This window comes from Stenella coeruleoalba (genome assembly GCF_951394435.1).
Source record: "Stenella coeruleoalba genome assembly, chromosome: 4".
NCBI classification, from domain to species: Eukaryota; Metazoa; Chordata; class Mammalia; order Artiodactyla; family Delphinidae; genus Stenella; species Stenella coeruleoalba.
In genome coordinates this window covers 131,287,997-131,315,122 of record NC_137149.1, presented here as the reverse complement: position 1 = coordinate 131,315,122, position 27,126 = coordinate 131,287,997, and the positions used below count along the sequence as shown (strand labels likewise).

General features: G+C 38.0%; 1 protein-coding gene across 3 annotated transcripts in view; it reads left to right on the top strand.

Annotated features, from left to right (window-relative positions):
- Positions 1-13,000: 13,000 nt before the first annotated feature.
- The window catches only part of BANK1 (B cell scaffold protein with ankyrin repeats 1), a 417,427-nt gene continuing 403,301 nt past the window's right edge, over positions 13,001-27,126 (top strand). For all 3 annotated transcript variants that reach the window (XM_079920999.1, XM_079920998.1, XM_079920995.1), the window contains exon 1: positions 13,001-13,451. The gene's annotated coding sequence lies outside the window, so the exon portion shown is untranslated. The remainder of the gene's footprint in view (positions 13,452-27,126) is intronic.

The following is a 27,126-nucleotide window of genomic DNA, read 5'->3' as shown; positions in this document are numbered from 1 at the left end:
AACTGAATAAATCTTAAAGTTTCTCTCCTTCAGACATGAGTAAAGAGGGAAGATGTATCTCGTAGGGATTAAAGTTATTTGACTATTCAGTCACCGTTTTAAGCTCTCCTGTGACCCTCTTCTTTACCATCAGAGGATAATCTAAACTAGAAGAGGCAAAGGGGGTTGTCTTAGGTTGTTTTTGAGAAAAATGTATCTTTCCTAATTCTGTACTTGAAACACAGAGCATTCCTCTTTATTAACTAAATACATTAATTTTCAATTTGGTATGCAAAAATTAAATTTTTCCCATCTGAATGATGGTTGGTCTCTGCATGTTATGTACCATCTGCTCCATTGTTTAACAAAATAAGCATGAGATATCTATTTCTTTTTTAGAAGAAAAAGAAGGCTTAAGAGTCAAGAGACATTTTGAAGCAGGATTCTGTGGAAGAACAGGATCCTTAGTTTAGAAGAAAAGGAGTTGGATTCAGTTTTCCTATTTCCTTCCTCTGGTCTAATATGTAGGAAGCCAAAAATCAAGGAGCAAGTATGTGCTAGGAGAAACAGGCTTGATCTAGGAGATCTAGATTATGAATAGCTGGTGAGACACTCAACCAATGTGTAAGGGTTAATAAATAATGACAGAAATGGAAATCAATTAACTGTTTTAATTTGTACCTTGATGAATGATTTGCATACACTTTGGAGCAAGAGACTCAGCTCAGCATTCCCCTGGGCTCCTTTTCGTTTTCACTCCTTGGAATAGCAGTTGAGGCAAGTGGGGAAGCATAGAAGTCTTGCTTGCTGGAGAGAGTGCCCTCTAATCGCTGTATCCTAACCCTACCAGGATTTAGAAAGAATAAATTTAAAACTGCTTAGAGGGAGATTTAAAGAGTTGGCAGAGCAAAGCCAATTAAGGTAAATGGACTTGCTCTGTCAGTGATGCTTGTGATTGTTTATTTCATAATGGAACCGAGCCCTAGCATGGTAATACCAGAACACCAGGCCTTTATGTTGTAGATAAGAGTATCGAGGTCTCAGTCTCTGGTTGCTAGCAAATCTTTGGCACTCCCTAAGTGAAAACACAGCTTCTTAAAATTTTGAAAAATTATCAGCATATAACTCATTCATTCGATAAGTGTTTGTGGGTGCTTCCTATATGCCAGGTAACCCGTTTTTCTCCAATAAAGGATCAGGAAAAAATTAGTGAGATTAATAAGTCTCCAGATATGGGGACATAAATCATTCCTTCTCTCTAATTTTGAGAAACATCTCTGATTGGACTTTTTAAAATTTGCCCAATTGATGCCTGCCCAATTAAATTATAAAGATACAACAATTTTTCTCAATTCTTGACTCTGATATAACACAGGAATCGCTAAGCCTCAAGTGTTTTTCAAGTATCCATTATCGATTGAATGTGATTTTCTTCTAAGAAACTGAAAAATTCACTGAATAAGTAAGTGTCCCAGAAATGGGATGCTCTGCAGTTGGTTCACAAAGTAAGATTAATGACACCATGTAGTTGGTGATGCCAAGGCCATGTGGAGCTGTCATGGGAGATTAGGTTGTAACCATCTGTTTTCCATGTGATGTCTTAATAAACACCACCACCTGCACTGACGTGTTATTACAGTTGGCCTCCTGGGTATTTGTAGATCAGGGTACTTGGGCACAAGGAGGGAATTGTTGCATCTCCTTGAGTTACCACATGGAATGTTTGTGGCGTATATTAAAACAGTGGTCCCATTTTAAGGTTTTTGTCTTTCTCTGTCTGACTTACTTCACTTATGGTAATCTCTAGGTCCATCCATGTTGCTGCAGATGGTGTTTTCTTAAATACAGACAGCATTATGACAGCTTTGATCAGATGCAGATTAGAAGGGAAAAGCTCACAGGGGGAAGAAAAGGAAAGGAGACAGAGTGAGAGCAGTAAGTGAGAGCAAACAGACAAAAGGAAGAGAAAATGATTAAAATAGTCACAATAAAGAAGTCAGTCTTGACCCATTTAGTTTAGGCATAAAGATCTTGCCTACCTCAAATGTAGTAGTATTTTTTTTCAGTAGTAGTATTTTTTTCAACAGCTATAACTGCTGCTTTTTTAAAAAATAAATTTATTTACTTTTGGCTGCATTGGGTCTTCTTTGCTGCACGCGGGCTTTCTCTAGTTGTGACGAGCAGGGTCTACTCTGGTGCATGGGCTTCTCATTGTGGTGGTTTGTCTTGCTGCAGAGTATGGGCTCTAGGTACACGGACTTCACTAGTTGTGGCATGCAGGCTCAGTAGTTGTGGCTCGCGGGCTCTAGAGCTCAGGCTCAGTAGTTGTGGCACACGGGCTTAGTTGCTCTGTGGCATGTGGGATCTTCCCAGACCAGGAATCGAACCCATGTCCCCTGCATTGGCAGGCAGATTCTTAACCACTGCACCACCAGGGAAGCCCCATAACTGCTGCTTTTAATAATGAATTTTAGCTACCACAAATGTTAGGTTTATTTGTTTAGTAAGACAGGAAATGTGTAATCATTTTAGCCATATTTCCAGCTAAAATTATGAAGAAAAATTAAAAGCTTGGCTCGAAAACTATTTGTGAAATTTGCTTTTTGAGAAAATCTTATCTTTGACTATGCAAGGTAAATGAGTTTTTACCATGCAATAGTTAATCTTTAAAACAAACTCAAACACTGTTCTTTTGTAGCCTGTCTTATTCTTTCAGATTAAATGACTTTTAGATGCCATGAATTCAGACTTGATTTTGCTAGCACACAAAAGGCAGGTCTCCTTTTGGAGATTATTGTAAGAAAATTCTATGTTTGTGAGATCCTAGTGTGGACAAAAAGTATTGCCTGCTTTTTCAGTAAACAAAGAAAGTTGCCTGCCATCAAGCCCTCAGCTGCTGCAGCTGCCCCTTACGATGCTCCCTGAGGGGAATTCAGGATGGAGAAAAACAGGATACTGGCCCTAGATAGTTAAGATACATATCAAAGGAATACTTTCAATGAGCCCAGACTCTTGCATCTTCCCATACATAGAAAAGCACTAAAATTATTAGCTTGAGATGTCTGTTTTTTGTGATAAGCGGTAATCTTTTGATGTTCAACTACTTGTTTTTTTTTTCTTTTTCTTTTTGTTCCCTTTCAAAAAATCCTGTGTATCATGGCTCCTCCCTTCCTTCTTTGGAACAGCCCTTAGAGCTCTCTGAGAGGCTGTCTCCCAGGCTATAGTCCTCAGTAAGTTCCCCAAATAAAACATAACTCGCACTTTTAGGTTGAGCATTTTTTTTTTCAGTCAACACTGAATTTGGAGATGCTGCAGTTTCATGCAAGTGGCCAATGACATTTACCACTTTCTGTTCTAAAAGTCCATTTCAAATGGGGAGGGCAAGGCGAGGCCAGTGAGAAGCAGAAATTTCGCTGTATCACTACCTGTGTTTACAGACATCCTCTACTCCTTGTAAGCCACCTTGCTTTTAGCAACTTCATATTTATACACCTCCCTGTCATTTTTCTACTCAATTTGATATCATTTGGTCTTTGCTCTGACTCAATACAGAGTTCTTAAAATGCTTCAGGTCAATTGTTTTAAAGGACACACTAAAGTAACTCATGTCCCAATAAGAAAATGCTAAATTCTTTGCTGCTTTTCTGGGCATTGCATTCCACATTTCTTTGCAGGCAAGAAAACAGAGCCTAAAGCCTGAAGCTCATTTAGGGGATTGAGAGGATGAAATTTCCTTCTTGATTAACAGTTGACTAATTATGAGTTCCTGTTTTGCCTCGAGGGATATAGCCACTGTTTGAGCTTTTATAAACTCTTAAGTATCTATGTTCCTTTTCGAAAAACCTCATCCAAATTCCAATGAAATCTCCTCCTCTATTAGTTCACTGCCCAGATTTTTTAAATGGGAAAAGGCAAAAGCAAAAGCAAACCAACCAACTGGAAAAAAATTCAGTGAGTGCCTTGAGGCTTTGAGATAAGCTAGAAATAGATCCACACCCTGCTATCCATGTGTATGATACAGAGGAAAAATTAGAACAATTAAAAATTTTTGAGTCTTTTTCCTTTGAAAATTTGATTTGTATTGTAAGTTCATAAGGCATGATAAATACTGGGAAGGGAAGTTCTGTGTGTGTGGGGGGGGAGGGTGGGGGGGTGGGTGTTTTCTTTTTCCATGTAGTTTCCTGAAAGGCTCTGGAAGTAAACTAGCTTGCTTTGCTGTTTGTGTTGTCACAATTGCTTTCTTGGAAAGATAAGCCACAGGTCCCTTTGAGAAATGGGTAACCATGTTATTGGCATTTACACAGAGGCTTCTGCAAGGATGTTGGCAACCTCAGCTGAAAATCTGACTTTTGTGCTGAAAGTGGTGCTATCAAGGCCTATGGAATTGCCACAGCCTTTGCTAAGATTTTAGTTCCTTTTGTTTATTATTTTCACCCTTTTCTACTAGAATACAATTCATGGTACTTGTAAAACATTAGAATATTAACCCTCGCTAAAAAGACAGAAAGAGACCTGATCCTATTAAAAATAGTTCTCAAATTCAAAATGCCAGGAAAGCCTACTTGTCATTCTCCTTATGAAGTTATTTCAATAAATAAAACTCATTGTGCTTTCCGATATATAATTCAAAGTACCTCATTTATGGTATTTTAAAAAAAAAATGTGTTTGGGTATATTGTGAAGCAAAGATATTAATGGCTCAGCATCTCTAAAATCTGAAGTCATTTCCAAAATAAAGTTTGAAATATTCCTACTGGTTTGGTGTTCTAAGAAATAGCAAATGAGAACTACAATTCCAATTTTATTTTAAAATTGTTGGGATTTGTTAGAAATAATTGTGTGGTGTTGATTACCAAAAACTATAAAACATCTTGATTTTTTTCATTATAATAATTTGTCAAAAAATGCCATGAGTTTCATTTTTCAATGTACCGTATGGTTTTTAGTTCTGAAGTTTTAGCAAGATATAATTCAACAGCAAGTAGTAAAAGCAGGCCATTTTAATAACTATTTCAAACAAGTTATTTACTTTCAAAAATGATGGGCCCTAAAATGTTCTCCCTTGAATATTATAAACATAAAATGTAAGCAGAACTTTATATTTTAAAAAAGTGAGGAAAAGTAAATCAATAGCGATGAAAATCATGAAAATAAAATATTTGCCTTTATTGTGTTATTGCAGACTTTAGAGAATATCCTAAGTTCTGAGTCAATTGCTTATTAAAACAATTATAATTGTCATGAAGTATTTAAGTAGGTATTATGTGTATGGCTTGTAATAGAAACTTTGTGTCTATGCCTCTGAGCTCACATTGTAGTAGAAAAAAGAACAAATCGAAGATCACCATTTATTTTCCCCCAAATGTTATATTGAACCCAGTCCTGTAGACTGTTAAAGTTATAAAACTAAAGAGTTCTATGGTGAAGTACACTTTGGAAATTCTGTGTAAAATTTAAACTTGTCCTTTAATATAAAGCTTCTCAGTTCTGTTGCTATGTTAATGTGAACTCTGGGTCTACAACAGAATGATCATTTATCAAATTTGTTTGACAATTGTATTAGTCAGGGTTCTCCAGAGTAATAGAACCAGTAGGAGATATCTGTCTATATATCTATCAATCAATCAATTTATTATGAGGGATTGGCTCACCTGAATGTGGAGACTGAGAAGTCCCACAATCTGCTCTTTGCAAGTTGGAGGTGCAGGAAAGATGATGATGTTGCTTCAGTCCAAACCCAAAGGCTTGAGAACTAGGGGAGCCAATAGTGGGAATCATTAAAAATAATTGTGGAGTATCCCAGGGCCCAGGAGTCAGAGGGCCTATGATGTAGATACTGGCCTAAATCTGAAGGCCTGAGAACTAGAAGTGCCAACGTCTGAGGGCAGGAGAATGTGGATGCTCTGCTCAAGTAGAGAGCAAATTTGCCCTTCCTGTGCCATTTTGTTCTATTCAGCCTCTCATTGGATTGGATGATGCCCACCTGCGTTGGTGACTGGAGGTCTTTTTTTACTCAGTTTACTGATTCAAATGCTGATCTCTTCCCGAAACACCCTCACAGACATACCCAAAAGTAATGTTTTACCAGCTATCTGGCATCTCTCAGCCCAGTCAGGATGACACATAAAACTAACCATAACAACTTTGGAACTCTTTTCTCATGACATATTCATGGGATTCCCTGGATGTTCTTTATAAGCTGCTGACATATACCATATATATATATATATATATATATATATATATATATATATATATAAAGTTGATCCTTGAACAATGCAGAGGTTGGGGCACCAACCCTCACGCAGTCTAAAGTCTGAGTATAACTTTATAGTCAGCCCTCCATATCTTCAGTTTCACAGCCATGGAGTCAACCAACTGTGGAACATGTAGTACTATAGTATGCAGTTATTGAAAAAAATTCATGTGTAACTGAATTCATGTGTAACTGGATCTGCACAGTTCAAACTTGGGTTGTTCAAGGGTCAACTGTATGAAGGAGCTAAACTTTGCCATTAAAATGGTAGAAGTATTTCAAGGATGAAATTTTTAGATAACTAAATTAAAAAAAATACAGCTCCCTCATTTTTTAATACGATATTTTTATTTTATTTTATTTCATAACATGTCTTTTCTTTCAGCAATTGTTGATCATTTATCTAAACTTAGACCATTTAAACTTGACCTAGGTGTCAAAGTATATTTTCCTATAATAGTGTAACTCATGAAACCAATAGAATAATGTATTGAACTGGCAAAGCACCTATTCCTGTTAGGGTGAATACCAATTTGACTGAGTCTTAGTGGGAAAGGAGAACATCTACAGCAACAAGACAGAGCTATTAGCACTAAGAACTAAATGATCTGTGCCAGCCAGACTTCATTCCAATAAATATTTGCTCTGAAAAGATAAGATTGCAAACCAGTAAATACTTTCACTGTTTGCTTTAGGAAATTCGTGTAAATCATTTTTCATCTGAGATAACAATCTGCTTATCTGGAAAAATAGCTCATTTCAAATAGCGATTTACTTATGAAGACTTACTTCAAGACCTTCATCTTACTGTATTCACCAACACCAAACTATTACGAACTTTGCCCATTCCCATTTTATTCCTCTCCCTACAAAACCTTGAAAGACCCACCTTAAAACCACTTTAGCTCAGAAACCAAAACTCTATAAATCTCTCCCTCTGGCTTCTCTCTTCTGAGACACAGCTAACATGGTATTCTGCTTTACTGTAGTGAGTTCTAATAACTTTCGCTTTACTGATTCTTTGCTTGGTGATTTTTTATTTGTCCATAACATTTATTTCACCAAATATATAATAAAATTATACAGAGGAAAGATTTTACACTTTTTTTTTTACATCTTTATTGGAGTATAATTGCTTTACAATGGTGTGTTAGTTTCTGCTTTATAACAAAGTGAATCAGTTATACATATACATATGTTCCCATATGTCTTCCCGCTTGCATCTCCCTCCCTCCCACCCTCCCTATCCCACCCCTCTAGGTGGTCACAAAGCACCGAGCTGATCTCCCTGTGCTATGCAGCTGCTTCCCACTAGCTATCTATTTTACATTTGGTAGTGTATATATGTCCATGCCACTCTCTCACTTTGTAACAACTTATCCTTCCCCCTCCCCATATCCTCAAGTCCATTCTCTAGTAGGTCAGCCTCTTTATTCCCGTCTTACCCCTAGGTTCTTCATGACTTTTTCTTTTTTTCTTAGATTCCATATATATGTGTTAGCATACAGTATTAGTCTTTCTCTTTCTGACTTACTTCACACTGTATGACAGACTCTAGGTCCATCCACCTCACTACAAATAACTCAATTTCATTTCTTTTTATGGCTGACTAATATTCCATTGTATATATGTGCCACATCTTCTTTATCCATTCATCTGATGATGGACACCTAGGTTGTTTCTGTCTCTTGGCTATTGTAAATAGAGCTGCAGTGAACATTTTGGTACATGACTCTTTTTGAATTATGGTTTTCTCAGGGTATATGCCCAGTAGTGGGATTGCTGGGTCATATGGTAGTTCTATTTGTAGGTTTTTAAGGAACCTCCATACTGTTCTCCATAGTAGGCTGTACCAATTCACATTCCCAACAACAGTGCAAGAGTGATCCCTTTTCTCCACACCCTCTCCAGCAATTATTGTTTCTAGATTTTTTGATGATGGCCATTCTGACTGATGTGAGATGATATCACACTGTAGTTTTGATTTGCATATGTGCATGGGTTTATCTCTGGGCTTTCTATCCTGTTCCATTGATCTATCTTTCTCTTTTTGTGCCAGTACCATACTGTCTTGATTACTGTAGTTTTGTAGTATAGTCTGAAGTCAGGGAGTCTGATTCCTCCAGTTCCATTTTTCTTTCTCAAGATTGCTTTGGCTATTCGGGGTCTTTTGTGTTTCCATACAAATTGTGGAATTTTTTGTTCTAGTTCTGTGAAAAATGCCAGTGGTAGTTTGATAGGGATTGCATTGAATGTGTAGATTGCTTTGGGTAGTAGAGTCATTTTCACATTGTTGATTCTTCCAATCCAAGAACATGGTATATCTCTCCATCTATTTGTATCATCTTTAATTTCTTTCATCAGTGTCTTATAATTTTCTGCATACAGGTCTTTTGTCTCCTTAGGTAGGTTTATTCCTAGATATTTTATTCTTTTTGTTGCAATGGTAAATGGGAGTGTTTTCTTAATTTCACTTTCAGATTTTTCATCATTAGTGTATAGGAATACAAGAGATTTCTGTGCATTAATTTTGTATCCTGCTACTTCACCAAATTCATTGATTAGCTCTAGTAGTTTTCTGGTAGCATCTTTAGGATTCTCTATGTATAGTATCATGTCATCTGCAAACAGTGACAGTTTTACTTTTTCTTTTCCAATTTGGATTCCTTTTATTTCCTTTTCTTCTCTGATTGCTGTGGCTAAAACTTCCAAAACTATGTTGAATAAGAGTGGTGAGAGTGGGCAACCTTGTCTTGTTTCTGATCTTAGTGGAAATGGTTTCAATTTTTCACCAGAGGACAATGTGGGCTGTGGGTTTGTCATATATGGCCTTTATTATGTTGAGGAAAGTTCCCTCTATGCCTACTTTCTGGAGGGATTTTATCATGAATGGGTGTTGAATTTTGTTGAAAGCTTTCTCTGCATCGACTGAGATGATCATATGGTTTTTCTCCTTCAATTTGTTAATATGGTGTATCACATTGATTGATTTGCATATATTGAAGAATCCTTGCATTCCTGGAATAAACCCCGCTTGATCTTGGTGCATGATCCTTTTAATATGCTGTTGGATTCTATTTGCTAGTATTTTGCTGAGGATTTTTGCATCTATGTTCATCAGTGCTATTGGCCTGTAGTTTTCTTTCTTTGTGACATCCTTGTCTGGTTTTCATATCAGGGTGATGGTGGCCTTGTAGAATAAGTTTGGGAGTGTTCCTCTCTCTGCTATATTTTGCAAGAGTTTGAGAAGGATAGGTGTTAGTTCTTCTCTAAATGTTTGATAGAATTCACCTGTAAAGCCATCTGGTCCTGGGCTTTTGTTTGTTGGGAGATTTTTCATCACAGTTTCAATTTCAGTGCTTGTGATTGGTCTGTTCATATTTTCTATTTCTTCCTGATTCAGTCTTAGAAGGTTGTGCTTTTCTAAGAATTTGTCCATTTCTTCCAGGTTGTCCATTTTATTGGCATAGAGTTGCTTGTAGTAATCTCTCATGATCTTTTGTATTTCTGCAGTGTCAGTTGTTACTTCTTTTTCATTTCTAATTCTGTTGATTTGAGTCTTCTCCCTTTTTTTCTTGATGAGTCTGGCTAATGGTTTATCAATTTTGTTTATCTTCTCAAAGAACCAGCTTTTAGTTTTATTGATCTTTGCTATAGTTTCCTTCATTTCTTTTTCATTTATTTCTGATCTGATCTTTATGATTTCTTTCCTCCTGCTAACTTTCGTTTTTTTTGTTCTTCTTTCTCTAATTGCTTTCGGTGCCAGGTTAGGTTGTTTATTCAAGATGTTTCCTGTTTCTTAAGGTAGGATTGTATTGCTATAAACTTTCCTCTTAGAACTGCTTTTGCTGCATCTCATAGGTTTTGGGTCATCGTGTCTCCATTGCCATTTGTTTCTAGGTGTTTTTTGATTTCCTCTTTGATTTGTTCAGTGATCATTTCTTTATTAAGTAGTGTATTGTTTAGCTTCCCTGTGTTTGTATTATTTACAGTCTTTTCCTGTAATTGATATCTAGTCTCATAGCGTTTTGGTCAGAAAAGATACTTGATATGATTTCAATTTTCTAAAATTTACCAAGGCTTGATTTGTGACCCAAGATATGATCTATCCTGGAGAATGTTCCATGAGCACTTGAGAAGAATGTGTATTCTGTTGATTTTGGATGGAATGTCCTATAAATATCAATTAAGCCCATCTTGTTTAATGTATCATTTACAGCTTGTGTTTCCTTATTTATTTTCATTTTGGGTGATCTGTCCATTGGTAAAAGTGGGGTGTTAAAGTCCCCTACTATGATTTTGTTACTGTCGATTTCCCGTTTTACAGCTGTTAGTATTTGCCTTATGTATTGAGGTGTTCCTATGTTGGGTGCATAAATATTTACAATTGTTATATCTTCTTCTTGGAGTGATCCCTTGATCATTATGTCGTGTCCTTCTTTGTCTCTTGTAATAGACTTTATTTTAAAGTCTATTTTGTCTGATATGAGAATTGCTACTCCAGCTTTCTTCTGATTTCCATTTGCATAGAATATCTTTTTCCATCCCCTTACTTTCAGTCTGTATGTGTCCCTAGGTCTGAAGTGGGTCTCTTGTTGACAGCATATATACGGGTCTTCTTTCTGTATCCATTCAGCCAGTCTGTGTCTTTTGGTGGGAGCATTTAATCCATTTATATTTAAGGTAATTATCGATATGTATGTGCCTAGTCCCATTTTCTTAATTGTTTTGGGTTTTTTATTGTAGGTCTTCTCATTCTCTTGTGTTTCTTGCCTAGAGAAGTTCCTTTAGCATTTATTGTAAAGCTGGTTTGGTGGTGCTGAATTCTCAGCTTTTGCTTGTCTCTAAAGGTTTTAATTTCTCCATCAAATCTGAATGAGATCCTTGCTGGGTAGAGTAATCTTGGTTGCAGGTTCTTGTCCTTCATCACTTTAAATATGTCCTGCCAGTCCCTTCTGGCTTGCAGAGTTTCTGCTGAAAGATCAGTTGTTAACCTTATGGGGATTCCCTTGTGTGTTATTTGTTGTTTTTCCCTTGCTCTTTTAATATGTTTTCTTTGTATTTAATTTTTGATAGTTTGGTTAATATGTGTCTTGGCATGTTTCTCCTTGGATTTATCCTGTATGGGACTCTCTGTGCTTCCTGGACTTGATTAACTATTTCCTTTCCCATATTAGGGAAGTTTTCAACTATAATCTCTTCAAATATTTTCTCAGTCCCTTTCTTTTTCTCTTCTTCTTCTGGAACCCCTATCATTCGAATGTTGGTGCGTTTAATGTTGTCCCAGAGGTCTCTGAGACTGTCCTCAGTTCTTTTCATTCTCTTTTCTTTATTCTGCTCTGCAGTAGTTATTTCCACTATTTTATCTTCCAGGTCACTTGGTCGTTCTTCTGCCTCAGTTATTCTGCTATTGATCCCTTCTAGAGTATTTTTAATTTCATTTATTGTGCTGTTCATCGTTGCTTATTTCCTCTTTAGTTCTTCTAGGTCCTTGTTAAATGTTTCTTGCATTTTCTGTATTCTATTTCCAAGATTTTGGATCATCTTTACTATCATTATTCTGAATTCTTTTTCAGATAGACTGCCTATTTCCTCTTCATTTGTTAGGTCTGGTGGGATTTTACCTTGATCCTTCATCTGCTGTGTGTTTTCCTGTCTTTTCATTTTGCTTATCTTACTGTGTTTGGGGTCTCCTTTTTGCTGGCTGAAGGTTCGTAGTTCCCGTTGTTTTTGGTGTCTGTCCCCAGTGGCTAAGGTTGGTTCAGTGGGTTGTGTAGGTTTCTTGGTGGAGGGGACTAGTGCCTGTGTTCTGGTGGATGAGGCTGGATATTGTCTTTCTGGTGGGCAGGTCCACGTCTGGTGGTGTGTTTTGGGGTGTCTGTGGCCTTATTATGATTTTAGGCAGCCTCTCTGCTAATGGGTGGGGTTGTGTTCCTGTCTTGCTAGCTGTTTGGCATAGGGTGTGCAGCACTGTAGCTTGCTGGTCATTGAATGAAGCTGGGTCTTGGCGTTGACATGGAGATCTCTGGGGGATTTTCGCCGTTTGATATTACATGGAGCAGGCAGGTCTACTGTGGACCAGTGTCATGAAGTTGGCTCCTCCACCTCAGAGGCACAGAGCTGATGCCTGGCTGGAGCACCAAGAGCCTGTCCTCCACACAGCTCAGAATAAAAGGGATAAAAAAATAGAAGGAAAGAAAGAAAGGATAAAATAAATTTAAGAGAAAATAAAGTTATTAAAGAGTAATTATTAAGAAGAAAATTTTTAAAAAGTAAAAAAAAAAAAAGAAAAAAAAACCCAGATGGTCAGAACCCTAGGGCAAATGGTGAAAGCAAAGCTATACACACAAAATCTCACACAGAAGCATACACATACACTCACAAAAAGAGGAAAAGGGGAAAAAATAATATATCTTGCTCCCAAAGTCCACCTCCTCAATTTGGGATGATTCGTTGTCAATTCAGGTATTCCACAGATGCAGCGTATATCAAGTTGATTGTGGAGATTTAATCCGCTGCGCCTGAGGCTGCTGGGAGAGATTTCCCTTTCTCTCCTTTGTTCGCACAGCTCCTAGGGCTGAGCTTTGGATTTGGCCCCGCCTCTGCGTGTAGGTCGCCTGAGGGAATCTGTTCTTTGCTCAGACGGGATGGGGTTAAAGGAGCAGCTGATGCTGATTCCGCAGCTGTGGCTCACTTAGGCTGGGGGCGGGGGAGGGAGGGGCACGGCGTGCGGGGCGGGCCTGCGGCGGCAGAGGCCGGCGTAACTTTGCACCAGCCTGAGGCGCGCCGGGCATTCTCCCGGGGAAGTGGCGGGCTGCACAGGCTCCCGGGAGCGGAGGTGTGGAAAGTGACCTGTGCTCGCACACAGGCTTCTTGGTGGCGGCAGCAGCAGCCTTAGCGTCTCATGCCCGTCTCTGGGGTCCGCGCTGATAGCCGCAGCCTGCGCCCGTCTCCTTTAAGCGGCGCTCTGAATCCCCTCTCCTCGCACACCAGGAAACAAAGAGGCAAGAAAAAGTCTGTTGCCTCTTCGGCAGGTCCAGACTGTTCCCCGGAGTCCCTCCCGGCTAGCCGTGGTGTATTAACACCCTGCATGCTGTGTTCACGCCGCCAACTCCAGTGCCAACTCCAGTCCTCTGCCGGCGCTCCGACCGAAGCCTGAGCCTCAGTTCCCAGCCCCGCCCGCCCTGGCGGGGGAGCAGACAAGCCTCTCGGCCTGGTGAGTACTGGTCGGCCCTGATCCTTTTTGTGCGGGAAGCTCTCTGCTTTGCTCTCCTTTGCGGCTCCAAAGCTTTCCCCCTCCGCCACCCGCAGTCTCCGAGGTACTTGGGGAGTTTCTTGCCTTTTGGGAGGTCCGAGGTCTTGTGCCAGCGTTCATTAGGTGTTCTATAGGAGCAGTTCCACGTGTAGATATATTTCTGACGTATCTGTGGAGAGGAAGGTGATCTCCGCGTCTTACTCTTCCGCCATCTTCTCCCGAAACTCTGGTGATATTTTGAAGAATTCAACAGTGGGATCTAAAAATGGGAGAAACTGGCTTCCGTGGTGGCGCAGTGGTTGAGAGTCCGCCTGCCGATGCAGGGGACACGGGTTTGTGCCCTGGTCCGGGAAAATCCCACGTGCCGCGGAGCGGCTGGCCCCGTGAGCCATGGCCGCTGAGCCTGCGCGTCTGGAGCCTGTGCTCCACAACGGGAGAGGCCACAGCAGTGAGAGGCCCACGTAACGCAAAAAAATAAATAAATAAAGTAAAAATGGGGGAAATTAAGAATATTTTTAGGGTTTTAGATTTTGAGTAGGGTGATTTTAGGGACTGGTCAGAGTTTACATGTAATAACTTTGTATTGGTGAGGATAGCAAAGCAAGGTTTTGAAGCAAATCTTGATAAGCAAACTATAACACTAGTCTTAATATGTATGCTCTTTTCATTGGCTTATAAGAACAAATACATTTCATTGAGCGGGCAGATAATTGTTTTTAACTTGGTCTCAGTGTTGTTTAGTATAGGGACAGAAAAGTATGCCTCATCCTTGTGTTTAACAAAAGGACTGAAAATTATGTTTGTTTTAGTTCTCACTGATGCAGATAGAGAATGAACATGTATTTTTTCATTGAAATAATTTGTCACAAAAGCATTTAAAGACTAAATTAAAATAAGATATCTAAGTTAGCTATAAAAAACTGCTAATATCCTGTGGGACTATAACACTAACCTTTCGGATTATCTTTTCTACTGAACAGAAATCATGTAATTTCTGTCAGCTGAAAGAAAAATGCACAATATAAGATCTGTAAGTTGAGTTTTAAGTGTCTTACTGAGGACTATAGCCTGGGAGACAGCCTCTCAGATAGCTCTGAGAAACTGCTCTGAAGAGGTAGGGGGCGGACAGTATATATGTGATTTTGGCTAAGGAATATGTGCCATCCAACATACATTGCAGTAGAAGGTTACTGCTAGTTAGAAGAGCAGATATCTTAGTTAATGCTTTCAGTTAATGAATTTTTTTTTCTAATAGGAAGATGCAAGAATCTGGGTTCATGTAATTTTTTTTTTTTGAAATATAACTATCTGAGGGCCTATTTTGCTTGTTTCCCCAAAGCACAGAGTGCATCATTCTGCTCTCCACCCTGAATTCCTTTCGGGTGTACTGTAGGTCAGCGACTGCTGTGACTAATGACTTACTCCTTGTAGAACTGGATATTAGCAACATTCTTTGTTTTATGCTTCACAATAGCTGAATTTTTATCCATATATAAATAGCAATTTAAACAAAGATACATTCGCCTAGATAACCTAATAGTCCTTGGTTGGGCCTTTTAAAAAAAATGTTTCAGTATGACATTAAAAGGGTATGCTACCATTACTTGACTTATTTCAAGTTTTAGATAACTTTTAAAATATTGATGATGTGTCATTGCAAAAAAAATAAATCCCCTTATTTAACTACCCACTCCACAAAGCCAAGGGCTGTGTCTCATTAAAAGTTTTAGACTACTGCACATAGCACATGCTCAAGGAATTCCTGCTGAATTGCCTTCCCTTCAGTCTCTAAAATTCTGTGGTCCTATGTATTTAAATGTAGCCCTATTGATTTTGAGCTTTATGATTCAAAGTATTTACTATATACTATCTCATTTCATGCTTTGCTTTTCCTCTTCCCAGTGACTGCCATTATAGTTAAGCAGAATGCTTTAGTGTCAACAAGTTAAAGAGAGATGAATGAATCCTAATGGTGCCTAAATGAAGTAATTTTCATAATTTCATCTGAATAACTAAAATATAATTTTAAATAGGGAAGACTGCAAACTAAGTGTATAGTTATCTAAATATTTTAAATTGAGAAGAAACACTCATAGTTTTATTGTTTTCAGGGTATAACCATCCCTGGGATGGGTACAAAGTTTAAAGTATGGCTAACAGCTGTTAAACAAACTAGGAAGAAAGTGAAGCAATAGAGGTGAAAATGGTTTCAAGCCAGAGATATTTGTTTTGGATTGGATTTTGATATGTGATTTTAGTCTGAAGAAAAAAATTATAAAAAACTTGAAGACAGCACTGAGCATGGGATGTTTGTGTATGATGGTGGTAGGAGGGGAATATTGGAAAAAAATTGGGGGGAAGTGGTGAGAAAACATAACTGGAGAGAATATTATATTTCAAAACAATGAAAGTTTGGAGAAGTAAGTGAAACTGCTTTTTTCATAATTTAAAAAGCCAGAATGAGAAATTTGATTTGATTTTACAATATAACTGATGCAAATAGGACTGTCATATATATTAGAAAAGTAAACTGAACACAGTATTCAGGACATAGAAGGAAAGAGAGCCTTCTTTGACCAGTTGAGAAGCCATGGCAAAAACTCAGACAAGAAGCTATGAGAGTTTCGGTTAAAATTAAAGGACACATCTTAGACATTTTGATGGGTATGTTTTCAGAATTTGATGACTGATTGGATATAAGAAATGAAAAGAAGATAAGAATCAAAAATAAATCTAGGATTTTTAATATCCATCTCTGAAATGAGCAGTTTGGGCTGTGGAATGGGAACAGAATTGTAAATCCAATTTAGACATAGTAGGTTCATAGTTTGGGGCATTCATGTGTGAGATGGATGCTGGGGGTGGGGGGAAGGCTCAAATTTCACATAGAAATCGGAGCTTAAGATAGAGATTTGAGAATCAGGCATCATTCCACCTGTGAATGTGGGTGACGTTTCTCATGGAAATAATAAATAGCACAGAAAAATAAGAGCAAATGGCAAAGTTTCAGGCCGCAAGAAAAGATGGAGGATCAAGCACAGACATTAGTTTATTATAAGGAAGAACAGAAGAACAGGTACTGAGGAAAGAATATTAGATTTTGTGAGAAGAAAGCCATTCTTGGCCTTAGAAGTTTCACTTAGAGAAAGTAGCTTGCAAATGAGTTCCCTCAGCAGTAAGGAAAGAGTAGGACCTGGATAGTAGAATTAATTTTAGAGAAAACATATTATTTCTCAAACTAGATGGAAAAATGAGGATCAATACAAACTTGTACATTGATGATATATACCATGTATATGGTATCTGAGAAAAAATTATGTAGATTGTGCTTAGGTAAGACAGGGTGTGCACTTTGGAGTTATGCCCTATTAGGGAGATGAAAGGAAGTGTGAAGGAAAGAGTTGTTTTTTTTTTTAGCGAGAGTGTATTTGAATATATTTAGTAAATCAGCATGGAGAGGTGACCCGATGCCCTTTCTTCCTGCTCATTGCTATGGGGAGCTGGTAGTTCTTGGTGAAAAGCCACAAAGCTTTGTTTTATGAGCATAGAGGTCTTTGGGACAGGAAGGGGTCAAGACCTGAAGTACTTTGTTGTAAAGTGAAAAGTTATCAAAAAGTTTTGTATAGATCAGGAGTCTTTTAACAAAGTTGTATGGTGAAGAAAGTAATAAGACAGAGGAACACTGGACTGGTGCCTGAACTGAAAGTTGGAATGCTGAAGGTGTCTTAGGTGTTTATAGTGGTTACCTGCTTTGACCCACTGTCCTGCTGGCCACCTAATGTGCTAAGGAGGAACCATGCAAATAAGTAAGTAAAAATTCAAGTTATAAAGACTGTAACTCTGGGGCTAGATCTATGGGACACTTGTTGCTGAGCATAAAATTGAAGAGTGGTGTATCCTCCTTAGCACCTGAGAGAACACTGCAAGACCAGCAGTTGCACTGAAAGGGCCTCACACCAAACTGCTGGACTGTCCTAGGTTTAGCAATGACACCAGCCCTACTCCTTACAAGTAGTAGAGCTCCATTGTGAGAAACTGAGGCAGGCCGGCCAGCAGGGGGCACCGGTCTAAATGTCAGGTCTGACAGAGAATGGTCGCAATGGGTACATCTGATTTAGTGCAATAGGTAATAAGCCCTAGAAGAATATGTTCGAATGATTAATTGGGGAGGAGGGGTGTCTTTATGAATCCTTGGAGAGGAACTCAGCAAAAGGTTGTTCTTCCTGCCAGGTTGGGCATATAAGGCAGAGTTTTTATAAATTCAACATCAGAACACTTGTGACCTCATTTTGTATCTCATCCTGGAGAAGTGGAACAATGATACAGGAGTTTGTACTGTTACAACACAAAGCTTGTATATATGCCTGATGTTTAGAACACAGGCTTTGTTTTGACAGATTATACTTAAATTCTGGCTCTACTATAAACTAAAAAGTTGTGTGCTTTTATGTGAATTATTTAAACGCTGTGAGAGATTACATGAGAAAAATAATACCTGCTCTGAGATATTTTACTAAGTAATATAGATAGAGGATACAGGTCAACGCCTGACTCAGTGTCTGGAAGTGTGATTATCATGATGGCGATTACTGTTAATGGTTAATTCTAACCACGTCAGTTGTCGACCATACTGGGTAAATTTGTTTCTCATAGCTTGCAAATTTGGGAGTTGAATAGGTAATTTTTTTTGGTAACTTGTCTATGTTCATTAACTAAAGTATGTGTCCCAGTCAGGGGTTTGTACGTATGTCAGTTTTTGGTGAGGGAGTATTTCTTTCCTACCCTTGATGGTCTCCTTTAATGTGGAGAGATCTTTAACAGTGGAATTCTCCTGGTCTCTCTCCACTCCCTCATACGTTTTTCTTTATAGAGGATGATTTAATCACTTAATTTGTTGGGTGAGTTTGATAGCAGGAATTGTTTATGCATATCTCCCCCATTTCTACTCACTGGCATGTGAACTGCATGTGAGGCTCATGCCTTTCCCTCTCCCCACCCATGCTGTATGTACATTCTATGGATAGCCCTGCAGGTGAGGAGGTCAGGACCAGTGTCGGGCGGACTGAGTGGGCAGTCTATCCAATTCTGGAGGTCCATTTTACACAGCCCACTTGCCAGATTTTTCACTTTTTCTCGCTCATGGAAATTTTAATTTCCTCTTGGAAATATTCACCATCACATGGAACAGGTGGTTAGTTATCAAAGATTCACATATTTTGGAAATTAGGAAAATTTGAAAAAGCTACCAGTGAGAGAGAAACCAAGGATTTTGAAAGCAGCCCAGCCATAAATATTTCTCCCAAAGGAAAGCACTTTAGACCTAATCATGTGTCTCATGTAATAGCAGCTAAAACTCCAGCCAAGGGCAATCTTATGCTGCTATCATTGCTAGCATTTTAGAATTTGCAAAGTAGGTCCATAACAGGTTATGTCTTTGGACATTAACCATATTAGTTTTGAAGAGGCACAAGTAACGAAAATGATAAATGACTTATTAGCTATTGTTTTACATGCAATATCTCTAATTTCCATAAAAATGCTGCAAGTTAAATAGTATGGATCCCATTTTGCAGCTGTGGAAGCTAAGGCTTGGAAGGGTTAAGTAACTTCATTAAGATAACAGATTAGTAGGTGTTCAGGTGAGGGTTTTTTCAGCTCAGACCAGGCTTGTGTTCCAAAGCTCATGTTCTTTCTATTGTATCATACTTTCTCTTTAAAACTAATATATTGTGAATTCAAGTCCCGTTCTACTTTCATTATTTTGCTTAAGGTATTGAATTGTTTTTCATATTAGTGACATGTGTTTACTTTAATCTGATAGTACCTACAGAGTTATTGCAGTTCTTTTTCTAATTTTAACCTCAAAGAATGGAAACAAATGCTCAAATATCTTCATTTCCTCAGCTAATAAGTTTGTGTTGCATAGACCGCAATGCTGAACACACCAAATCTGAGGATCAAAAGTATTTTAAATCCTCCATTCTTTAAAAGTATACTTTATCTTAGGGCTTCCCTGGTGGCGCAGTGGTTGAGAGTCCGCCTGCCGATGCAGGGGACACGGGTTCGTGCCCCGGTCCGGGAGGATCCCACATGCCGCGGAGCAGCTAGGCCCGTGAGTCATGGCCACTGAGCCTGCGTGTCTGGAGCCTGTGCTCCAGAACGGGAGAGGCAACAACAGTGAGAGGCCCGTGTACCGCAAAAAAAAAAAAAAAAAAAAAAAAAAGTATACTTTATTTTAAACTCCTAGTGTCATTCATGTGGTTAGCAGCATGACTAAGGGCAGAGGGCTGTTTTAATGGCTACAGTTGGTCCTTAATGAGGTGGGAAATGTGTGCAAGAGAGAGAAATTATTTTCTAAGAGAATTATCAAAAAAGGAGTATGAACTAATGGCCCAAATAAAATTTGGGATGAATCTGGGTCTGCATGCGGTTAGTTTCATAAAAGGACTGTAGAGACTACACACAACATTGTTCTGAGCCCTGAACGTAAACTGCACACGAGAATAAACAAAAATGATATTTAACCATTTTTTTAAACTTTTCAGAACACTGTCACTTTTACTATCACTGTCATTTTCTACTATCTTACAAGAAATGAATGAAATTTTAACTGTCCAGGTTTGGTGAAATATTTTGAAAAATTTTCCAAGGAGAAATCTGATAGGTTGATTATCCTTGCTCTTATAAAACTGGCTATTCCCTTGCAAATAGTAACTTTTACTGTTTCATTTGGATAGCTTCGCCTGGGGGAGATGGTCTTGAATAGCTTATGAAACAAGTTTATAGAATAAGGATGATTTTTCTTAAAATGGGCATGATTGTTTCCTTTTCTTGAAAAACAGAACTACATCTCTTGAATGAGACGAGTTGAACACAAGCAGGGAGGCATTGGAGCATCATTTCTGAGAGGACAGGCCATGGCTCAGTTCAGGTGCCAGCTCTCTTGCTAGTGACTGTACAACCTTGGACACTGTACAACCTCAACAAATTCCTTCTGATCTGTGACTCTTGTTCCTCACCTGTAAAATTAAAACAGTGATATTACCTATTTGTTATATATTAGTTATTATCAAGAATAAATTAAACAGTGTTTTTAACACCTCAGGCACATGGTAATGACCCAGAACATGTTGGATATTATGATAGTGCTCTTGGCTATATTGTTTAACATTGCCATTAAAACTATGTTATAATTTATCAAGCTTTTAGGAAAACTGAAAAAACTGGGTATCGCTCAAAGTAATCATTTACTTACTGTAGGGCCAACTAAGCTTACACAGCCTATTCTACATCCTTCAGCTATTTTAAATTAAAAAAAAATTAACTCTTTATTGTTAGAAATTCCATTTCTCTATTGTTTTAACAATTTAGCTCTCTTAGAGGTTAATTTGACAGTTGTCTAAGATAAATTTTGAAATTTGATTTTACTATTTAATTGGAATGTATTGTTAGTTTTTAAATAAAGTATTTTAAATAAAAAATTTATTTCAAAAAGTAATCATTAACTTTTACCAGTTTATCATGATTGCCATTCTTATGTATAATCCTCAATTAGAATTGACTTTTTTAATTTTTTAATTTTCTTTAGTTTTTTATTGAAGTACAGTTGATTTACAATATTGTGTTAGTTTGAGGTGTACAGCACAGCAATTCATTTATATATATATATATATACACACATATATATATACACACACACATATATATATATATACACACATACATACACACAAACACACATATATATATAAATATATATCCTTTTTCTGATTCTTATCCCTTACAGTTTATTACAAAATACTGAGTAGAGTTCCCTGTGCTATACAGTAGATGCTTGTTGGTTATCTATTTTATATATAGTAGTATGTATGTATGTTAATCCTAACCTCCTAATTTATCCCTTCCCCCAACCCCCTTTCCCTTTTGGTAACTGTAAGTTTGTTTCCTATGTCTGTGAGTCTCTTTCTGTTTTGGAAATAAGTTCATTTGTTTTTGTTTTTTTTTTAGATTCCACATATAAGTGATATCATATGGTATTTCTTTCTCTGTGTGACTTACTCGGTTTAGTATGATAAACTCTAGGTCCATCCATGTTGCTGCAAATGACACTTTTTCATTCTTTTTATGGTTGAGTAATATTTCATTTTATATATATATATATATATATATATATATATATACACATACATACACCACATCTTCTTTATACATTCATCTGTTGAAGGACTTTTTGGTTGCTTCCATGTCTTGGCTATTGTAATTAGTGCTGCAACAAACATTGGGGTGCATGTATCTTTTCGAATTATGATTTTCTCTGGATATAAGCCCAGGAGTGGGATTGCTGGATCATATGGTAGCTCTATTTTTAGTTTTTTAAGGAACCTCCATACTGTTCTCCATAGTGGTTGTTCCAATTCACATTCCCACCAACAGTGTAGGGGGTTCCCTTTTCTCCACACCCTCTCCAGCATTTATTGTTTGTAGATTTTTTATGATGGCCATTCTGACCAGTGTGAGGTGATAACTCATTGTAGTTTTGATTTGCATTTCTCTAATAATTAGTGATGTTGAGCATCTTTTCATGTGCTTTTTGGCCATCCATGTCTTCTTTGGAGAGATGTCTATTTAGATCTTCTGCCCATTTTTTGATTGAGCTGTTTGTTTTATTATTATTGAGTTGTATGAACTGTTTGTATATTTTAGAGATTAATCCCTTATTAGTTGCATCATTTGCAAATATTTTCTCCCATTCTGTAGGTTGTCTCTTCATTTTGTTTATGGTTTCCTTTGCTGTTCAAATGCTTTTAAGTTTAATTAGGTCCCATTTGTTTATTTTTGTTTTTATTTCTATTACTCTAGGAGACAGATCCAAAAAGATACTGCTGCGATTTATGTCAAAGAATGTCCTGCCTATGTTTTCCTCTAGGAGTTTAATGTATCCAGTCTTACACTTAGGACTTTAGTCCATTTTGAGTTTATTTTTGTGTATGGTGTTAGAGAATGTTTTAATTTAATTCTTTACAATAGAATTTACTTTTATGAACCACAGGATGTGTCTGTTATTTGGGTGTTTCTACCTAACAGAGGAAGTACTTTCATTTGAATCAACTTCACAACTTTCTGCTTTTTTCTTTCCCAAGGGTATAAAAGACCTTGTGGTGGCATATAGTGATGCTACTGAAAAGACAAAACTCTAGGACCATTTTCCCCAGCACAGATTTCTTGGCTCCTTTTCTTGCTGGAAGATAAGTGAGAGACGTTACTGTGTTCCCACTTTAGCTTGAAATTTGCAATGGAGAAGCTCACTGGAACTGGCTCATTTGTCCAGCTGCCCTCAATGTCAGGATCTGAATGAAGGCCTGGGACTCTAAACGGGTTTGCCAAGTTCATACAGCCAGTTGGGGCAGAGCTAAGACACAGCTCTCCTGACTCTCAATCTAGTGCAAGTCTCACTAATTCCCTGAGGCCTCTCAGCTGGCTTCCCAGCTGTCATTCTTCTCCCAGTTTTGGCCTAGGTGCAAACTTTTCTGTTAAAATGAAACAAGCCAAAAATGAAACTTTGACTTTTTCACAAACAGTATTTTTCCTAGCCATCCCCTCTCTCTTTATACCCCTGCTTACTGGATGAGAACGTTGAGTGGAGATGTAGATCTTGAAAGTAGGGCTACTAGCTGCTCTTCTCAAAACCTGTAAATTAGGAATCTTAGAGATGCAAGTATAAGTGCTTGCTATGGCTCTGAGAAAGTTGTTGGATAGATTAGGTTCTCCTCTTTCTCTGATGAGATCCCTTAGAGTCTTGGCTTTCATCCTCCTTTTCTTTGCTATAAGAATCTTTTAAGTCATTGATCAGGAGAAATTCTCCCAACCTAGTCCAATTAATTAAGAGAAATCCCTGCACATGTATTTGGAAGGAAAGGAAAGTTTGATATTCAAATAATACATTTGGGGGCTTTGGACCCCAATTTTTTTTTTTTTTTTTTTTTTTTTTGCGGTATGCTGTCCTCTCACTGCTGTGGCCTCTCCCATTCCAGAGCACAGGCTCCGGACGCGCAGGCCCAGTGGCCATGGCTCATGGGCCCAGCCGCTCCGCGGCATGTGGGATCCTCCTGGACTGGGGCACGAACCCGCATCCCCTACATTGGCAGGCGGACTCTCAACCACTACGCCACCAGGGAAGCCCCCAAATGTATTTTTTAAGGAAAAATATTTTATGAAAAGGACCTCTGGTCATCCTAGCCTTAACTTTTTTTTTTTTTTTTGGAAATTTTAGTTCTTTATAGTCTGTGTAAAAATGAATTAGCAAAAACAGATTGCTCAAAGTTAATGAAAGTTTGAACTCAACTTTGAAATATTGGTATGGGTAGTTAAATTTCCTAAACCAACTTTCTGAGTCAGAGGTGAAGGGCATCATTTCCCAATTCTGGTTTACAAAGTGTCATCCTCATAACGTCTACCTTCAAAAAGGGAAGCTACTCAAAATGAAAAGGAGGGAGGAGTATTGAGTGGAAATGATTATTCATTACCACAACTCCCAGCAGTAGAGTAATGCATTCCCACAGTTCATGGTCATCTGTTTTTCTATGCCATTATACTAATGAATCACTGCTGTTTACTGTTTGGGGCGTAGCACCTTTCAACACCTGTAAGAAAGAAACACTGTTTGAAAGCTGGCTTCTTGGTTAGAATGCCAAAAAGTTTTGTGACATGCTCTATTTCCCAAAACCTAGTAGTAGAAAGGACTACATTCATATTCTAAATGTGAAGAAACTGTGCTTCTGTTAGCGAGGGACCAGGTCCTTCCTGCAAGTGTCTCACTGGAATGAGATCTGAACGTGCTTGCATCACTGTCACTGTCAGCAAAACAGACTTAATCTGTAATTTGTCCATGTTGACTCTGGTTTATTTAAAATAGACGAGGACAAATAAGGAGCTATAATGCTGTTTTTGCATCTTAAAGAGTATTTGTTATGTTTTGCATTTACTCTCTTGGCTTTAAACTTTCCAAGAAGTTTTGGGTCAAGATAGTAGTTACCTCTTCTCCCAGTTAATGTTGGTCTGCAAATTCAGACTTTTGAAATTAACTCTAAAAGCAGTTGATTTTAAAAACATGTTGGAAAATAAAATAATTTAATTTCTGGGGATATCACATTTAACTGTGTTAACCTAGAATTGTTCTGCTCAGATGTTTTGTTCAATAATTTTTTTTTCTAATGCTGGTATGATGGGCAATAACACACTCCATGTTCAGGTCCTTTGGAGTTGATGGATGAGGTACTTTGCCTCACTACTTTGAATGTTTATGAGCATGGTAATTCATTTTTTGTTTCTCTAATAATGTATATTATTATTGCCTCAGCTGAGCTTCCTGGTCTATTATCTTTCAGTCTCTTGTCATTTAGAGATTTGAAAATTCCATCTATATGAAGGTACCTTTGAGTGATGGGATTCACTTTGAGAGTAGGATGCAGTCTTTGCAAAAGAAATAAAGAGGATTAGAATATAAAATGGGAGATTAGAACAAACATTGTGTTTCTCTAACAATGCTGGCATAGCTGAGTAGTCCTAGGATTCTGGCTTCCCAGGTCCCACAGCCAGCAGAAACAATTCCCCAGAGGGAATCACTGTTTCCAGTCGGAACTGTAAAAGCATAAGTAATACAATGAAATTGTTAGGGATTAAATGGCAGCTCAGATAATCTCTTTCCTTTTAGGTTGAGTCCATTTGTTTTCTAAACAAATGGAAAATGGGTCTTAGAAATATTATTTTAGTTAGTGTGGCATTTTTACTTAAAAACCACTTTAAACCTAGTCATAGTTCCAGATGGTCAGAATGAAAATCACTCCACTCACTATAGTGGTTAAACTAAGATTGATAGCTGTGAATTTACCAGGATTTTGTTGTATTCTAGAAATTCAGAACGTTTTAGAGCCTCTTATATGTCTGAATATGGGGCGAAGATATAGTAAATAGGCCTGATATGGCTATACGACGACAAAAACAATTTTATATAAGACATTCATTGTCAAGTGACATAAGTATGAAAGATGTCAGCCACACCAACACTTGGTCACCCATAATTCAAGTGGATTCTGTGGCAACATAAATTTTTCATTCATGCTTGCTGGGGTAGATTCATTCTTTCAGAGAGTATTTGTAACAAAGTAACAAGACGTGGAAATACTGACCATTTCCATGGGGATATTACTTCCTAATCTATTGCTGTGGACTGTTGCTCCACGGCTGATAAAAATATATGGAACTTTGTGGTTCTTGCTGTTTGCGGAAAGTCAGTATGACGTGGCAGCACATCTCAAATTGCAATAGTTTATATAAATCTTTTTCTTGGGGACTGACGTGTGCCTAAATTTCCCATAATTATTTATCATTCCAAGATATATTAAGGCATCTAATGAATTACCTTGTGGATTGCTTTCAGTCAAAATATAATGTTCCTGCACAGGATGAAGTTTGATTTCATTGAATTGAATAAATATTTATGTAGCAGTAAATACATAGCAGGTATTTTCCAGGTGCTGAAGACACCAGCTAGGTCTCAGTAGTCCTTGTGAACTTACTAGAGTATAGAAATGAGGGAGGACAAAAGGCTTTTGTGTCTTCAGAATAGATGTCCTCGTGGGGGTTAAAGGGACACACAAAGTCTCTGAAATATCTTTGAACTACGGGATTTTTAGCTTTGTAAACTATGGAATATTATGTTCTTTCTCTGAGCCTCATGTCTATGTGAAAGTGGAGGTAACACCTACATTAAATGGTGGTTCTGAGGATTAAACTGAAAATATATAAAGCACTCTGTACTAACTGGCAGAGAGGATGCTCCATGAAAGGCATTTATTCTTACTATTACTCTAATGTTCTTAGGAGGACCATGTTCATATAAGAAACACTAGGAATTTAGAAAAGAGCATCATGGTTTTGATTTGCTTAGAAATCTTCGTGCTAACTGAGTCAGATTATGAAAGATCTGGGTGGCAGAAAGGACCCTGGCACCAGCCCAAATCTCTTACAAAAAGAAAGGGGGATGAAGGTTTCCTAAATTCTTTTGGAGGTTGAATCACTGACTAGGGAGACCCCTGCTGAGGTAGAGAAGATGCAAAGCGCTGTGCTTCCCTTTGGAGGATTCAGTGAGGAAGCTCTGCTGATGCCAAATGGGAGAGGACATGCTTTGCTTCTCAGCCACCTCCTGAAGAATCATGCATCACGCATCCATTCTACGAATACATATTTATTGCATGAGTACTGTGTACTGGGCACTGTTCTGAGTGCTGAAAATAGAGAAGTGAAAAGGTAATTGATAAAAATCACTGTTCGCATCATGGAACTTGTTGTAATGGGAAGAAGATAATAAACACGGTCTATAAATAATGTATGAGGTACGTTAGAAGGTGATAAGTGCTAGTGAAAAGAATAAATCTGAGAAGAGGGTAAGGAGTGCTGGCAGAGGTTGCAGCTGTCAGTGGAGTGGCCAAAGTAGGCTTCAGTGAGAGTGTCTCCTCTGAGCAAGTTTTTGGAAGAAATACAGGAATGAGCGAGGCAGAAAATCAAAGTGAAGAGTATTGGAGGGAAGGGAGCAGGCCTGGTGTGAAGACTCCAGGGTGGGAGCATGTTAGTGTGTTCA